Source organism: Bos grunniens, chromosome 26 (genome assembly GCF_055505025.1).
Source record: "Bos grunniens cultivar Pamir isolate PY7600 chromosome 26, Bosgru_T2T1.0, whole genome shotgun sequence".
Classification (NCBI taxonomy): Eukaryota; Metazoa; Chordata; class Mammalia; order Artiodactyla; family Bovidae; genus Bos; species Bos grunniens.
In genome coordinates, this window is record NC_141190.1 from 9299822 (window position 1) to 9318543 (window position 18722).

An 18722-nucleotide genomic window follows, 5' to 3' on the forward strand; every position below is an offset into this window, starting at 1 on the left:
ACAATAACCAAGCAAATAAGAACGCAAAGTAACCACTCACTAGAATTTGCTACCCAAGGGAGGAAAAGACACAGAATTATCTGATATTTATATTTTCCAAGTGAAGGTATGGGTCCAATAAGAGGTAGCCCCTCGGAGAATCGCTCATCACAGAGCTCAGCATTCCCTGGGGATGTTTTCTGTGCCTACCTTCTCTATGATAACACTAGCATTAAAAATCCAATGCATAACCTGCAAAGCACAAAGATTCTGCAGAGTAGAAACCTGCCTAACATGTCACCGCCAACACAAACTCCTAATCCACACATTCCCATCACATCTGTGTGGTCTCTGAAAAGGCATGATGGCCTACAGATGATGTTTCTGTTGCAGAATGAATTAAAAAACTATTACATCAACACTCTCAGTTGACATCCATTTTGAAATAATATTTTTTTTTTTCCCATGTGCTGAAGCACAAGGCAACTTAACATTTTAGAGACCAAAATCTTCAAGCGACTTTCTATGTCCATTAAAAGGGTGCAGAATATAAGCCTGCAGAAGTCTACAGAGATGATGCCTCTAATTCACAGCAGTAGATACCTATTTTCTGTACTCCACATGTGGCAGAAGGACGTCTTCAGTCAGAGATCCACGTATCTAGGATTCTGGTGAAAAGGAAAGTGATACTTTAACAGAAAATAGACTCTGTTCTTGGGAGTTATTCTACAAGTAGCGATTCCACCTTCCAAGGTGGAATAGAAGAACTAGAAAAAGAACCCAAGTAAAGGTGTAAGGATATAATATGTGAGAACACAAATCAACAAAAACTTCAATCAAAAAGAATGAAGATGAGCAATGAAACCACAACATAATTGAAAGAGAGACTGCTAGACTATTTTCAAAAAACAAAACCAAAAAATAAAAAAAGAAACACAACTTCAAGACTGAAAAATTTCTCTAAAGTCATAACCTCTCCTCTCCAAAGGACACACACACAAAAAAACTGCTCAATCTCACCATTCATTAGAAAGTGTAAATTGAGACCACATTGATATGCTATTTTATACTCATTAGAATGGCAACAAAATACCAGTTGTTAGAAGGAAATGGAGCAACAGATAAACTATGATAGATTTTTGGAGTAGAATTTTATTTAACAATAAAAATTCATTTACTACTATTACATGCAACAAGTGAATCTTAAAAGTACAACTGAGTGAAAAAAATGAAGGCTGCAGAATATCACATGCAATATACTATTCTTATCAGGATTAAAAACAAGTAAAACTAGGCGATTTTTTTTGGATGTATATATGGACATAGTAACATTATGCACCAGAATGGAAGTCAACTACCACTACAAAGAACACTGTTTAGTTCAACTGACTTTTACTTTTGGTAGACAGACTTTTTCTGAAAAGAAGTGAAGAAGTTTCCACATTTAGTTCTAGGGCAAATTCTTAATCTCACGTCTGGGAAGCACTGGCCTAGACTCTTCAACTCCAGAGAAGGAGCAGACCTGGTAAATGTAATCTTCCTGGATAAGGAGCTGCAACCAAGGCAATTCTGATTAGAGGAAATGACTCCCCCAGGCCTCCCTGAAGCTTCTGATCTGGCAAGGAAGACCCTTTTCTGTCACTTCCAACGACTCGGAGAGTGTTTCCGTGCCCTTTGTTTTCTGTGTTTCTCCCACCCTGGCCCACATTGTCTTCCACCTCCAATGAGTAAAGTGGCCTCTTCAAACCTTTCTCCTTCCTCCTGCAAATTACCCTGGCCTTTCCTTGGCTGATTTTGACCTGGGGCTGAAGACCGGAAAGATCCCTCCATCCGTCAGAGCCTCACAGACCACTGCAAAACTAAGCAGGAGAGATTCTGAGGAACATCAGACCCATGAGATGTTTGAGAACAGATGTTTGAAAACATTCAGTTTGACTTACGTGTCCTTTTATACGCTCGCTGCCATCGCCTACTTCACTGTTCTTGAAATTCAAAAATTACACCACTCCTTTCGTCACTGCAGCTTTGCCTAGAATAATAAAGGCAGGGAATTAGAAACGAGGCAACCAGAAGGAATAAAGAGGTCAAGGGGAAAAAAAAAACAAACCACTCTTGTATAATCATTCTTGACATTTAAAAGGAAGAAAGGCTACCTGAATTAAGGAAAGTCTTTACCTTGGTCCAAGGCAATTTTCATATTTAACTAAACTATTAAGAGTAATTTTATGTTTGTAGAAAAGACCATTATTATTTACAAAAAGTTTTCACATGTGTTTTCTCATTGAAGTTGTAAGATATTGAAGCTAAGCAAATATTATTGTAAAATGCAGTGGCCGAATATCCCAAGGTTAAGGAACTTTCCAGTGACCCTTCAGCTGGCAAGCATCAGAGTAGGAATTGGAACACTCTATGACTCCTTAAAGACGGGCACAATAAAGGACAGAAATGGTATGGACCTAACAGAAGCAGAAGATATTAAGAAGAGGTGGCAAGAATACACAGAAGAACAGTACAAAAAAGATCTTCACAACCCAGATAATCACAATGGTGTGATCACTCACCTAGAGCCAGACTTCCTAGAATGCGAAGTCAAGTGGATCTTATGAAGCATAACTAAAAACAAAGCTACTGGAGGTGATGGAATTCCAGTAGAGCTATTTTAAATCCTCAGAGATGATGCTGTGAAAGTGCTGCACTCAATATGCCAGCAAATTTGGAAAATGCAGCAGTGGCCACAGGACAGGATAAGGTCAGTTTTCATTCCAATCCCAAAGAAAGGCAATGCCAAAGAACGCTCAAACTACTGCACAGTTGCACTCATCTCACACGCTACTCAAGTAATGCTCAAAATTCTCCAAGCCAGGCTTCAGCAATACATGAACCGTGAACTTCAAGATGTTCAAGCTGGATTTAGAAAAGGCAGAGGAACCAGAGATCAAATTGCCAACATCCGCTGGATCACCAAAAAATCAAGAGAGTTCCAGAAAAATATCTACTTCTGCGTTATTGTCTATACTAAAGCCTTTGACTGTGTGGATCACAAGAAACTGTGGAAAATTCTGGGAATACCAGTCCACTTGACCTGCCTCCTAAGAAATCTATATGCAGGTCAGGGGGCAACAGTTAGAACTGGACATGGAACAACAGACTGGTTCCAAATCAGGAAAGGAGTACATCAAGGCTGTATATTGTCACCCTGCTTATTTAACTTAAATGCAGAGTACATCATGAGAAACGCTGGGATGGATGAAACACAAGCTGGAATAAAAATTGCCGGGAGAAATATCAATAACCTCAGATATGCAGATAACACCTCCCTTATGGCAGGAAGCAAAGAAGAACTAAAGAGCCTCTTGATGAAAGTGAAAAAGGAGAGTGAAAAAGTTGGCTTAAAGCTCAACATTCAGAAAACTAAGATCATGGCAGCTGGTCCTATCACTTCATGGCAAATAGATGAGGAAACAGTGGAAACAGTGACAGACTTTATTTTGCGGGGCTCCAAAATCACTGCAGATGGTTACTGCAGCCAGGAAATTAAAAGACATTTGCTCCTTGCCAGGGACAGGAGCCTGGTGGGCTGCCGTCTATGGGGTGGCACAGAGTTGGACACGACTGACGTGACTTAGCAGTAGCAGCAGCAGCTCCTTGGAAGAAAAGTTATGACTAACCTAGACAGCATATTAAAAAGCAGAGACATTACTTTGCCAACAAAGGTCCCTCTAGGCAAAGCTATGGTCTATCCAGTAGTCATGTATGGATGTGAGAGTTGGACTATAAAGAAAGCTGAGCACCGAAGAACTGATACTTTTGAATTGTGGTGTTGGAGAAGACTCTTGAGAGTCCCTTGGACTGCAAGGAGATCCAACCAGTGCATCCTAAAGGAAATCAGTCCTGAATACTCATTGAAAGGACTGATGCTGAAGCTGAAACTCCAATAGTTTGGCCACCTGGTGCAAATAACTGACTGGTTGGAAAAGATCCTAATGCTGGCAAAGATTGAAGGCAGGAAAAGGGGACGACAAAGGATGAGATGTTTGGATAGCATCACCGACTCAATGGACATGAGTTTGAGTAAACTCCGGGAGTTGGTGATGGACAGGCAGGCCTGGCATGCTGCAGTCCATGAGGTGGCAGAGTCGGACACGACTGAGCAAGTGAACTGAACTCAATGACTCATTCCAATCTCTTCCACAGCAACAAATGATACAGTGGCTTCAATTTGAAAAGCAGCACTGTTATTTCTTCTTGTACGACATATACCTTCTTAGGCAATAGATATGGAAATGCCTTTGCCTGCTGAGTGACACTCTGGAGAAGGAAATGGCAACCCACTCCAGTATATTCTTGCCTGGAGAATCCCAGGGACAGAAGAGCCTGCTGGGCTGCCGTCTATGGGGTCGCACAGAGTCGGACACGACTGAAGCGACTTAGCAGCAGCAGCAGCTGAGTGACACAGACACTGCCATAGAATTAAATGTTTATTTACCGGAGACAACCCAAAGGGTAGAAAATTCACAACAAGATAGTTAAGAAACACATGTATCTTTTCCACATACCTTCTTTTTCTCTTTAAGTCATAGAATTGCTAGGCTTTGTTTCTCTCTCTTTTCGGAAATAATTTCATGTGTAGAGAAAAGTTGTAGAATAATAATAATATCAAGAATGCCACGTACTCTTTCCCCAAATATTCACCCACTATTAACATTTAACACGTAGAGTCATTCACTCTCTGTCTCTACAGACACCTGCATTCACTCAACATTTTTTTGTTTCTGTGCCACATGGAAAAAAGTTCCATACATCACGGCACCAAATACTTCAGAATTTATTTCTTAAGAATAGACATATTCTTATATAACCATAATGTTAGTATTCAATCTTAGTAGATTTAATATTGATACAATACTTTAATTGACAACCACCTTGTTAACCCAATAATGTGCTATACAGCATTTCTTTTTCCTCCAATTCAGGATCCAGTCCAGGGTAAGGTATTGCATCTAGCTGCCATTAATCTGAGACATATAGCTCTTTTTTATCTTTTATGATACTGACACTTCAGAAGAATATTTGTTGTTGTTGTTCAGTCACTCAGTTGTGTCTGACTCTCTTGTGACCCCATAGACTGCAGCATGCCATGCTTCCCTGTCCTTCACAATCTCCCAGAGTTTGCTCAAACTCATGTCCACTGAATCAGTGATGCCATCCAACCATCTCATCTCTGTCACCGCTTTCTCCTTCTGCCTTTAATCCTTCCCAGCATCAGGGTCTTTTGCAATGAGTTGGCTCTTCTCACATCAGGTAGCCAATATTGGAACTTCAGCTTCAGCCTCAATCCTTCCAACGAATATTCAGGGTTGATTTCCTTTAGGATTGACTGGTTTTATCTCCTTGCTGTCCAAGGGAATATATAGTCCTCCCCTTCCCTGATAGCTCAGTTGGTAAAGAATCCACCTGCAGTGCAGGAGACCCCAGTTTGATTCCTGGGTCGGGAAAATCCCTTGGAGAAGGGATAGGCTACCCATTCCAGTATTCTTGGGCTTCCCTGGTGGCTCAGCTGGTAAAGAATCTGTCTGCAATGCAGGAGTCCTGGGTTTGATCCCTGTGTTGGGAAGATCCCCTGGAGAAGGGAAAGGCTACCCACTCTAGTATTCTCTCCTGAAGAATTTCATGGACTGCATAGTCCATAGGGTCGCAAAGAGTTGGACATGACTGAGCAACTTTCACTTTCCTTATATTAACAAAACATTTCCATTTTGACTTGTCTGACATTTCCTCATGATTCAATTCACCTTATGCATTATCAGCCAGAAAACTACAGAGGTGATGTTTTCTGGTGTCATAGCTGAAAGTACGTGAAGTCTCTGTACCCCTCCCTGGCAATATAAATTTCAATCACCGAGCCAAAGTGCTGTCCAATTTCTCCCCAGAAAAATTATTTTTTCCCCTTATAATAAGTAATCTGTGGGGAGATGCTTTCAGACCATGCAAACATCTTGTCTATCGTCAAATTTCCCCTTAGATTTAGCATTCATTGGTGATCCTTGCCTGGCCTGAACTTCACTACCATGGCTACAACATGCTGACGGAGCTGATGGCAGCGAAGTCACTGGCAGATCCTCCCAGTTCTGCAAGGTTTGGCTTTATAATTGGTTAAGATGGGTCTATGAGTTATGTCCTCAGTCCTAATGCATGACCCTTAACCCCTAGACGTGGTCTTTCTGGTGTCCCAAGGGAACGGTCAAAGTGCTCAATGAGGTCTCTCCACCCTGGCTAACCCAGAACTCTCCATTTCTCTCCACACTGCATGACCCCTGCCAGGGCCATTCTCTTTCCCACCCAGGAGAAGCTGCTCTCTACTAGGTCTCAACCTGTATGGATACACATCTCAGCTTCTGAGTTCCCCTCTCATAGCTCCCTCCTCCCCAGTCGCCTGCCATACAAACTTCAGCCTCTTCAACAGCCCTGAATTCTGCCGACCACCAGGCTGTAATAGGCTTCCCCTCCTGGTACCCAGACCAGGGAATGTGTGCTCCAGCAGAAAACTAGGGCAAATGTGGGTCTCACTTCACGTGACTCTTCTCTCAAGGATCAAAGTCCTGGCTGGCTGTGTTCCTGGGACTGACAGTAACTGCCTCGCGTGTCATCCAGGTCTCCAGTTTACCAGAGAAGGGCAGGTCCAGCACCGGCTGCCTCTCAATTTCTCTAGATTCCTTCAATGCTAAGTGACGTTTGAGAGGCACGAGGCTGCTCCATCGGGAAGAGTTAAGAATCAAACGCTTGGAGCATATAACAAATGTTCTTTATTTAAACACTTCAAAGAAACTCTCTAATAATCTGTTTCTTAGAAATGTATGTGTTTACTTTTATTGCAGCACTGTGGCAAGAGGAACACTCTCTAGCAGTCAGGCAATTCTAAAAAAAATGCAATAAAATGACAGGAAAATGTCTCTACTGCTTCCAGAAAGCTGATACTCACTTCAGATAGCCAGCTGGCTATCACTCTGACATATATTTCCATAACTCTTCTTCTAAGTGGCACAATAAAACACTATAATCTAGCCAAGGAATCAAAAGGTAGTTGCTATTCATTTTTCTTCCTGTTTACATGCATGTACTTAGGGGTGGGGAGAAGACTCCTTTTCAGATAAGTCATTTCCTGGCCTCCTTCCATTTCTATTCCTAACCACTGGTGAGAAAATAATCAGAAAAAAATAGTCCAAAGGAAAACTTGCAGCCCTAGATACAAAGCTAATCAAAAGGAAAATGGCAACAAGAATGATATTTTCATCTCACATACTGTGAGCAAAGAGGAGTTTGCCATTGAGGAAAATGGAGAATAGGTCTTTCCTGGTACAAGCCAGCAGATCTGTGCCGACAGCATGCGTGCACATTCACATGCACACACACACACACGTTTGCACACATGTATACACACACACAGCTTTCCATGCAGTGCGCCAGGCAGCATGGAATGACCTCTTTATACTTCTCGAGCGTATGTTCTCCATACTGGATAGGCACATTGCGTGTGCGCGCTCAGTCGTGTCCGACTCTTGGTGACCCCATGGACTGTAGCCCACCAGGCTCCTCTGACCATGGGATTTTCCAGGCAAGAGTACTGGAATGGGTTGCCATTTCCTTCTCCAGTGGACCTTTCCAACCAGTGTTTCTGTGCTGTGTATTGCCTCACACAGGGGAGGCGTCTTCTCCTCACGCAGGGGAGGTGTCTTCTCCTCACACAGGGGAGGCATCGTCTCCTCACGCAGGGGAGGCATCGTCACCTCACAGACTCTGACTGTGAAGGAGAATATACTACCTCAGGTCATAACAAATATCAGCCAGGCTCAGAGTGACTAACGCTGGGCTCTTAACACTTCTGGGGAAAACTGAAAACAAAACCAGAAAAAAAAACAAAGATAAATGAAATCCATAGGGATGAGAAGTATGAAACCCAAAGAAAGAGTTTAACCTAGGAAAGAGAAAAATGAAGACAACTCCACACTTAACTCATTTTAAGCAGTACTGAGAGCCATGGACAGCATTTTTCCATTTCCACCAAAGACACCATATAGAAAATAATTTTAAATTTAAGTACTAAAATTTTAACTTCAATATGAAGACTTTCCCCAAAGCCAGAATTTTCAACAAAGGAATATGTAGTTTGTACACCCATGACATGCTATGATATGATAAATATCAAATATCCAGGGCTCTCACACTTGTACTCAAGTAGTTCTGGTGTTTATGATTCTGCCTCAGAGAAGCTGTAATAATAACAGATAATACAACAGTCTATGAGTGCTTTACTCTAGGCTAAAGGTCACACATCTCAGAGCTGAGATGACAGCTCTGTTGGCGATGTGGGCTTCACAGTTTCCCCTGATTCAAAGTCCTACCTCTTAACTACAGGGGTAGCTCAGTGGTAAAGGAGCCAGCTGCCAGTGCAAGAGACAGAGGTTAGATCCCTGGGTCAGGAAGGTCCCCTGGAGGAGGAAATGGCAACCCACTCCAGTATTCTTGCCTGATAAATCCTATGGACAGAGGAGCCTGGCGGGCTACAGCCCATAAGGTCTCAAAGAGTCAGACACAACTAAGCATGCACAGCTCAATGCAGCATGAAACGTACTATCTGTAAAATGGACGGTACCTGCTTCACAGGCTCTTGAAAGGCTCTATAAGTTAATCATAAAATATTTAGCCTGTGCCCACCCCACAGTAAGCACTTAATAACTATTGATGATCGACAAATAATTTTAACTTTTCTGGGTCAACTTCTAATTATTCAATCTTGAATCAGAAACTAAACAGAGACCTTATTTCAATGAGGCAAATACCACTTCAGGGTAAAAAAGAACTGGTCATGCATTCAACCATTCCCACCCAGCCACATCCATCCATTTCGTCAATAGACCTTTATGGGATGCCCACCACTGGGGCAGACCTTGTGCAGAATATGAAGACAGAAATGACATGGCCCATATAGATATGCTCAAAGAACACCATCAGCTTATTATCAACTGCAAACACTGCAGAACACTCACTACGTGCCAGGAACTGCTCTAAGCACCTCAAGTACTGTGTGTGTGTGTGTGTGTGTGTGTGTGTGTGTGTGTGTGGTGGTGGTGGTGTTATCGTTTAGTGGCTACATCGTGTCTCTTTTGCGACCCCATGGACTATAGCCCACCAGGCTCCTCTATCCATGGGATTTCCCAGGGCAGAATACGGGAGTGGGTTGCCAGTTCCTTCTCCAGGGGATCTTCCCAACCCAGAGGCTGAACCTGCATCTCCTGCTTGCCAGGTGGATTCTTTATCACTGAGCCAGCCACCTGGGAAGCCCGTGTGTGTAGGTATACTCTATTAATCCTCACAACAACTCTTTAAATACTATTTATTATCTTCAACTTACGGATGAGAATCTGAGACACAGAAATAAGTAACTTGCTCTAGCTGACATGGCTTGTAACTGACAGCTCGGATTTAATTCCAGGCTGTCCAATTTCAGAGCCTTGGGCTCTTAATCACTAGCTATACTGCTTCCTCCAAGGCCACTAAGAACTAGAGAGAGGACAGACTCCGGAAGGGCCCCGCAGGAACATGAATGAAGTGCAGTGCTCGTGAGTGAGCTGTGCCAGCTCTACACCCAACACCGAGCATGAGTCCTTTTGACTAAGGAATGACATGGTCAGCCAAATGATACCAACCCAGACTGAAAGCCATCCACAAGGCACCGACGTCCGCCACTCCGAGGGACCCGCTTCTCAGTGATTTAACACATACTAAAGGGAAAGAGGAGCGCTCAGAACCCTCCAATCTGGCCTTGAACAAATTACTTGACCTTTCTGTGCGCTTCAGCATCTTCACTGTAAGGAGTAAATGATATAATTTATACAGAGAACTTCATTCTAGTACTCAGTACTGAGGACTATACAAGTAAAATAATAATATTCATTAATTAAATAATTGCAGATTTGCTTCAACACTGTCCTAAGCCATATGGGAAAATCCCAACAACTAGATAATACCAGTTTATAAATCAAAAAGAATTCAATCTATGGTACCTGAAATACACTGTGGATTCATTATTAATAAATATGAACTACTGTAACTTAAAAATACTATAAACCTGTGTTTCTAAATGCTAGGGAATAAGAAAAGTCTTCCATGTTAAAAGATAAGAGAGGCTGGTGTGTACTAAGGGCAGACTCTGGTCTTAGTCACTTCACAGATGTTACTCAGTCTTCAAAACCACTCAGAGGTTCATCAAACAATCCCAACTTTTTATTTATTCATTTATTTTTTTATTGAAGGATAACTGCTTTACAGAATTTTGTTGTTTTCTGTCAAACCTCAACATGGATCAGCCATAGGTGTACATACATCCTCCCCACTTTGAACCTTCCTCCCATCGCCCTCCCCATCCCACCCCTCTAGGTTGATACAGAGCCGCTGTTTTAGTTTCCTGAGCCATACAGCGAATTCCCGTTAGCTATCTATTTTACATATGATAATGTAAGTTTCCATGTTACTCTTTCCATACATCTCACCCTCTCCTCCCCTCTCCCCATGTCCATAAGTCTATTCTCTATGTCTGTTTCTCCACTGTTTCCCTGTAAATTAATTCTTCAGTACAAATGATCCCAAATTTACAGGTGAGGATTCTGAGCCTCTCACTGGTTAATGATGGACTCCACAATAAGCAGTGGAGACTGCTGCTAAAAATTAGAAGACTTACTAGAGAGGCAAGCAGGTTGGCAATTTCAAATTCAGGCAGTCCCTCCACTGAGCATTTCTTTGGCACCCACCAGAATTTTAAATATTGCGCGCAATCCAGCTCCCATCCCCGAGATGTGTTCTGTGCTTTAAGGAAGACTTCCAAGTCACTGCAAAGTCAGGATACGTCTCCCATTAAAGTGACAAACTACCACAGATCTCATTCTATCATCCAATTTAGTCATTATGGCCCTTGGGAACAAGATCAGTGAGGGGATTTACAAATTGCTAGGGCTTCCTTGGTAGCTTAGCTGGTAAAGAATCCCCCTGCAATGCAGGAGACCCCGGTTCAATTCCTGGGTTGGGAAGATTCCCTGGAGAAGGGATAGACTACCCACTCCAGTATTCTTGGACTTCCCTGGTGACTCAGTGGGTAAAGAATCCACCTGTGATGTGGGAGATCTTCCCTGGGTTGGGAAGATGGAGAAGGAAAAGGCTACCCACTTCAGTATTCTGGCCTGGAGAATTCCATGGACTGTATAGTCCATGGGGTTACAAAGAGTCAGATATGACTGAGCAATTTTCACTTACACTTACGGCTCTCCAAAAGCGACTAGATTTCCACACAAGAACAAACTGGGTTCTAGAGCAAGGATGCTGTGAAAATGAACATTGACAGCACCGCACCAAGTATGTGCTTGGGGTGAGGATATAGAAGGAAAAGGTGAGTTGAAATATCCTTTTCTCATTTTGTCTATAGCAGAGGATCCTTATCACAAATAGTCAAATCAGTGACTCGCAAACTTATCTGTGGTTCTCCACGTCTCAACTCGTCCACAACAACAAAAAAAAATGAAGGCAGCAGGGAAGTTCACTGTATGTAGTCTAAGACTTGAGTCTGCTTCTAAAACTTCCAGTATATGAATTCCACCTTTGACCACAGAGTTCACATTTTGGTCACCACTGTATCCTCAGCACAATACATGGACGGGTAGACCACAGGACGCCAATAAATATGGGTGATGTTCATACCCAGAAAAATATAAAACTGTAGGGGAGGGAATTCCCTGGCGGTCTAGTGGTTAGGACTCCATACTTTCACTGCTGAGGGACCAGATTCAATTCAGAGTCGGGGAACAAAGAACCCACAAACCGCTCCAAGGCCACACACAAAAAAAAAATGTAGGGGAGAATGGGTGAGAAGGGCTACCCAGGAAGGATCACTTAGCCCATTCAAGCACGCCTCAGTGCCAAAATGCTGCTTGCAACTGAATACTTCTAAGAAATGTGAGATTGGGACTTCCCTGGTAATTCAGTAGTTAAGACTTCGCCTTCCAATACGGGGTGAGGGTTCAATTCCTGATTCGGGAGCAAAGATCCCAACATACCTCATGCCCAAAAAGCCAAAACATAAACAACACTGCAACAGTTTAATAAAGACTTTAAAAATGGTTCACATCAAAAACAATTTTTTTTATTAAAAAAAAAAATAAAGAAATAGGGGATTTCAGGAAAGTAGATTTTATGATTTTCTTTTTTTTTTTTTTGGAAGGAACACACTGGGAGCAAAAAAAACGCCTCCCAACTCCTCTTGACTATTCAAAATATTTACCAATATTTTGAGATACTTACTGACCTAAAATGTGCCTTCTAACCTGCTATTTCAGAAACATGAATCATATATGTTAAAAATTTACAGCTAGAACTGTGCTTGGTCACAGCCAACACAATGAAGAACAAGGCCTGGCCAACTAGATTTTAATAGAGACAGAGACTGTAAACAAATAATTACAATACCATCTAATTAGAGCTTTTGGCAAAGACCGCTGAGTGCGGAAGGGTGCAGAGGAAGGCATGACTAAGCCTGCTGTGCGTTTCAGTGCCACATATGAGGAAGGATCTTTCTTTTCCCAAAGTCCTTTGCAATTTCTTTGGCCAATCCTCATTTTCTTCTTTAAAGCAAAAAAGCAGCACAGTTTTTTATGTACTAAGTACTTTAAACAGTCACCATGCTCCTCAAACATTATCACATCCCCAGGAAAGACTGCACATTAATATACACTAGTTAAATACGAAGTTTCTCAATTAATCATCAGCCATACCATAATACTAGTTGCAAATATAATACAGGTTGCTAAAATACATACACAATTTGAGTGTTTATAAAAGCTGTATCAGAATTTTCTGGCCCCAATGTTTCCTCCCAAATTACTAGCCTTCTTATACCCAATTAAAACTATATGTAATTTTCTGTCCAAAAATCTTAAAGATACAAGCCAAATGAATTCTTTATCTAAAATCATCACCTCATCATTAGCAGTTCATTTTATTGAATTATTGACATGTTATCCATCTGCAAGAAAGATTTGGGACAACAGTCAATAAAAGATACATATGTACTTGAAGTCACAAATATAAAGTTATGAAGTGAAAAAAGAAGTTGGTTTTCCAACTACAAGATAATGTTGCTGGTATACTTGAACAGTAAAATTTCTACAGTCCTAATAGCCAGAGCAAAAGGGGGAATGAGGCAGGCCACAAAATTCTGATCAAAGGAAGAATAGAAAAGGGCCTTTCCCCCTAGGTACTGAGAAACAGAATCTTTTTTTTTTTTTTAAACAATGGCTTATCTAATACATGAAGAAGCAGTGTTACATGGTTCCTTATATTTTTACTATGAGTCTAATATTAAAGTGTACTTCAAAGAAGGTGCTCAAGGAGGCACTGATTGTATCAAAATAAATACCTTTTCTTTCTATCAAGTTTAAAAGTACTAAATTTGGGTGTTCCTGCTAAGTCACTTCAGTCATGTCTGACTCTTTGCAACCCCGTGGACTATAGCCGGCCAGGCTCCTCTGTCTATGGAATTCTCCAGGCATGAACAGTGGAGTGGGTTGCCATGCCCTCTTTCAGGGGATCTTCCCTACTCAGGGATCAAACCCAGGTCTCTTACGTCCCCCGCGCTGGAAGGCAAGTTCTTTACCACTAGCGCCACCAAAGTACTAAATAAGATGACCGAAAACACCTCGGGCAGGAAGGTGTCGCAGAGAAGCCGGTCCCCGAAACAAGACCTTCTAGGAAAGACCAATATCCAAAATGCTTTCTAATGTAGCAGCACTAAAAAAAAAAGAAACATGAGGATAAAGTGAAATGAATACTTTCTCCCATACAAGAAAGCATTTGGCATCATGTACCAAGGGCCTTAAAAAAGCTCATATCATTTGATGCAGTTCCAGTTTGAACCTATCTTAAGAAAACCATTAGAATTGAGTATAAACTTTCATACATCAAATGTTTATCCTTGTTTTCACTACTAAAATTTAAACATTTCTAATTGATCAACAGGAAAATGGCTTAAGAAATTGTGAAATAGCCACAAAACAGAATACTATGCCAACATTAAAAATTGCAATCATGCAGAAATGCTTAAGATATAATATTAAATGAGGAAAACAGGATACAAACATATCCTTATAAGATAACATACAAATATGTATACACAGAAAAGGAATAGGCAAAATATACTATGTAAGTTGACAAAATAATGTTTTTGTACCTTTCTTCTTTGCTTATCATAGCAATTAGAACAGCTTCCAGCTCACAGTAGGCATGCAGACATAGCTGAATGAACCATTTCACAATTAAAAACAACAAATACCATTTTTTAAGTGTCCACTCTTTTTCATTTGTGCCTTGGCTATTCATAAGAAATATGTCAAACATTTGTTAGGAAGAGGTGCCTGGGGACTTCCCTCGTGGTCCAGTGGTTAAGATTCCACGTTTCCACCGAAGAGGGCATGAGTTCTATTCCTCACTGGGGAACTAAGATCCCACATGCGGACACTGTGGCTAAAAAAAAAGGAGGTTCCGGTTTGGAACACCGCAGTGAAAACATCACTTACGGGGAGAGGGAGGTTTTGTCCCATCTGTCAGTAAAAAGCTCACTGCTCCTTTCCATCCCTTTACCAACATGAGTATGACTCAAGAGTTAGGTTCCTGGGAAGTTAGTGTCCTTGTTATCTTTAATCTATACCCTGATGTTCAGCAAAAACCGACTTTCTAAGGTTCATTCCAGCTACAGAATTAAATGAGTCTATTACGCTTTAAGTATTCTCAGGAGCCAGAAAATAGAATCATACGAGTATCATTTATCTTGTTTTTCCACATTTGTGACAGGAACCAAACCAATGTAGAATTATTAAAGAAAGGAAGAGGCGTTTAGATGTTTATTTTCTTATCTAAAATCGCCTTGTGGGTAATGTGTTCCACTTGGTTTTACTAGAGGTGCCAGTAACAAAGTTTTAATTAAAGGTTTATTTTTCAGGAATACTTTTCTTTTAATTCATTTCCCAGAGGGGTCTCATTTGATGAAAACAGGACAAACTGTTTGCTCTTGCTGAACTCAGAAGAGTTGAGCATTTTAATCCCCTGGGTCAAAACCCATTGTTGGCCCACTTCCTGTCACCAGAACCACAAGAGGACTTGACTGAGCTTTGCACCGTGAAGGTGCGGGCTGCAGGGCAGGAGGAAGGGAGCCTGCAGTTCCGTGATGAGCCTCAGAGGGGCCTGAGCCCCAGTGAACCTCCCAGAGGTCTGCTTTAGCTTGAGCTCATGTCAAAAAAGAAAAAGAAAAGATGCACTGCCCAGAGTTATCACTACTTGTACTTCTGCAGATTTTCCACATGTATTACTGGCCGCATTTTCACAAGATGAGCACTCTCCTAAAAGGTCTAAAGAGTTTTTTTAATCAGAGCCAATTCCCAAGTGGCATAGCAGTAAAAAAAATCCACCTGCCAATGCAGGAGACTCTTACAAGAGATGTGGGTTTGATCCCAGGATGGGAAAGATGCTCTGGAGAAGGAAATGGCACTCCAGTCCAGGATTCTTGCCTGGAAAATTCCATGGACAGCCCATAAGGTCACAAAGAGTTGGACATGACTGAGTGAGTTGAGTACACACGAACAATTTTTACTGAAAATACCTCTTTTCTACACTATCTTTCTATGTCCCTGGTCTTCCGTGTGGGGCCTTATAATGGAGTTTAAGAAATCCAACTCTTATCTCAGGGTGACCCCCGCTGACCCCCCAGACTTAAAAAGTTGCTTCGGTGTTCCAGCCCCAACAGAACCACAGCAGCCAGAGTAGGTGGCAGTGGTCCTGCAAGCATCAGCTCCCAGTCTGACTCTCCCTCTCAGACTTTCCAGCAGGCCCAGGCCCACTGATATCTCAGTATCTCCAGGTCAAGGGGGTCAGCAGGAATCACCCCTGGCTCACAAGCCCCTCTGCTCTCCAGAACTCCTCCCTCCAGCAAGAGAGAGCAGAGAGTTGTCAGGTGTGACAACCAGGGACCCTTCCTCTACAGAATGTGTTAGCAGCCTGTCTACCCTCTTCTTTTCAAGAGGAAATGGCTTGGAAGTACTATATGCCCATTGTCTTATTAATAAAACTTTGAGGGAAAGGGAGCTTCACATAGTAACATATACTCGTGTGTGTGGCTAAGTCGTTCACTCGTGTCAGATCCTTTGTGACCCCATGGATTGTAGCCCACCAGGCTCCTCTGTCCATGAGAATTCTCCAGGCAAGAATACTGGAGTGGGTAGCCATTCTCTTCTCCAGGGGATCTTCCCGACTCAGGGATTGAACTCACGTCTCCTGCACTGGCAGGGGGATTCTTTACAACTGAGCCACCTGGGAAGCCCAGTCTAGACTCACGGAAAGGAAATCAGAAGGGAGGGACAAGGCATTAACATTATTAAGTATTTCTTGCCAACCTCTGTCATTCGAGATTTCAACAAAAACAGCATCCTAGACTACGAAGACCACTAAGCTAGACAGACGCTTCTTATTATCAAGTGAACTTGGATCTCACTTTACAGTGTTGTTCCCAGAAGAGCGAGGACACACCACGGGTGGAGAAGATTCTTTATTTCCCTGCGTGCTTCATCCCCTCAAAGCTCTCAGCTCTAAACTCTAGCTAGAATGAGGATCCTCCCGACAAAAGGCTACCCTAGATTCACATACAAGAGTATCCATCTTCACCTAAATAGTTGTAAAAATCTTCATGCGAAAAAAAAAAATCTATAGCTAACTAAACTTAGTAAACTCAGGGTTAACCCAAACCCAAAGGATGTCTTTAAGGTAAGACCTCCGGAGCCTCAACACACTAACTGTGGGATGTGAGTCACGGCCTGGGGCTGGTGGACATGCTGACCTGTCTCCTTGTCTCCTGTCACAAACAGCTTTCTCCCACCTCCTTTTCTATTTTTCCCATGGAGGCTTTTCATAGGAATAGTGCCCCACTAAGTATATTCTAAGAAATGCTGCTGCAAAGTATTTCCTTCAAATAAGACCTAAATTCTTGACGGACTGATTCACTCACACAGCTCGGTGGCCTCCCTTTTGGGACTAGAAGCTGACCGTGGGTTAGGCCTTGGGCTGGAAATCTCATAGCACAGGAGACGCTCTCACATCGGAGCAAGCGAGTCAAGCCGAGATTCAGTGGGTGCTTCCCGGCCACCCTAAGAGACTGGAGTGTGTGATGGATCAGGAGGGAATTTCCTAAGCAGAGTCTCAAACTGGGCAAATACAGTCATTATTAATGTATTTGACTTAATTTATCTATATTCCTCTCAACAACATTCATATCCCTTCTTTCTTCCCAGCGTTTGATTGACCTTCACTCACATTTATTCCTTGTGATCAGAACCCTCATCTCATTTCCTCTGTGCTAACGAACCCAGAATAACACAGGAGGGACTAATAGTGCCTCAGAACCACCAGGAATGTGTGGACTTAAAAATGATTAAATATTGAAATATTTTTATTTCCTGCATTAAGCTATTTAACCACAAAAATAATTACACATGTTCAAATTAAACCTTTTAAGAACTTAAGCCCCAAGAAAGAATTCCAGGTACTTGGAATTCAACCACTTAAAGATACTCCAAGCGAACATTTTGATTAATGCCTTTCCAGGTTTTTTCCCTTTATATTTACTTATTTCTTTATTGAAAATGTTAATGTTATATATTCTATGACAACCTATTTTTTATACATTTTGTCCCATGTCAGTATTTTTCTTCAATATCATTGTCATGGTTACAGAATATGCCATTACACAGATGAATCATAACATCCTCACCCAAGCCACCCATCTGGGCGGCTTCCCGTGTTCAGTTTCAAACAACGCTCACTAAGCATCCTCTGAACTAAGTCTCTGAACAAAGCTCTACTCGTTTGCTTAGAAATTACTCCTAGAAGTAGGCTCACGGAGTCCAAGGAAGAACACTCTGTTTCTCACTGGGTCATGGGGACCTTGGAAGGAAAACCTGGCCCTCTGAGTCATCTCAGTCTGCATTCCTCTCATCGTCACGAGGCTGCCTTTCCCCGTCTGTTCCTGTCGCCTTTACTGTTGGTCTAAGTATTATCCGGTTTTCAAGGTATTCAAATCCCAGGGTCTAGGGGGTATCCTTAGGTCAACAAGCTTTCTGGTATAACTCTTAGTCTTTTAAAATAAGAGCTGATATCACCCTCTCTTTTGTGTTCCTAAATTTTTATCCATCTGTCATTTCTTTGATAGCTTTAGCTGAATCACTGATATGAGCACTCACCTAGGATGGCATCCGTGATAAAATATTGAACTTCGTGTCCCCACCCCCGTCTCATGGTGTAATATTCAATTTGCTAAGCATCACCCTGTTTATTTTTGTGAGACCAAGGCGTCAGTGGGACAACAGACAGTGCTACTTTTTTTTGCACCAAAGCGTTTGCTGAGTGAACAGCGGCAGCAGCTCAGGCTTATGGTCTGGGTCATAACTCTCATCTGCAGTGTACCATCGGGAAGGGCCACGCTGCAAAGCAGAATCCAAGAACAGGGACAGCTCCACTGTCCGGGCACAACCGCCACTCACAAAAATGGCTTCGACCATTTGTTTATTTTCCCGGCATGCAATTTAGCCCAGACTGCATCTATTAAGTAGTGCAGATTCATCGCATGATAAACGCTAGGTCTCTTCTCAAGGAACCGCTGG

At 42.1% G+C, this 18722-nt stretch overlaps 1 protein-coding gene across 44 annotated transcripts in view; it reads right to left on the reverse strand.

The window, feature by feature from the left end:
* Positions 1-18722, reverse strand: part of SGMS1 (sphingomyelin synthase 1) — a 323569-nt gene that overhangs the window by 224568 nt on the left and 80279 nt on the right. For all 44 annotated transcript variants that reach the window (XM_086379227.1, XM_086379202.1, XM_086379212.1 and 41 more), the window contains one exon: positions 1920-2008. The gene's annotated coding sequence lies outside the window, so the exon portion shown is untranslated. The remainder of the gene's footprint in view (positions 1-1919; positions 2009-18722) is intronic.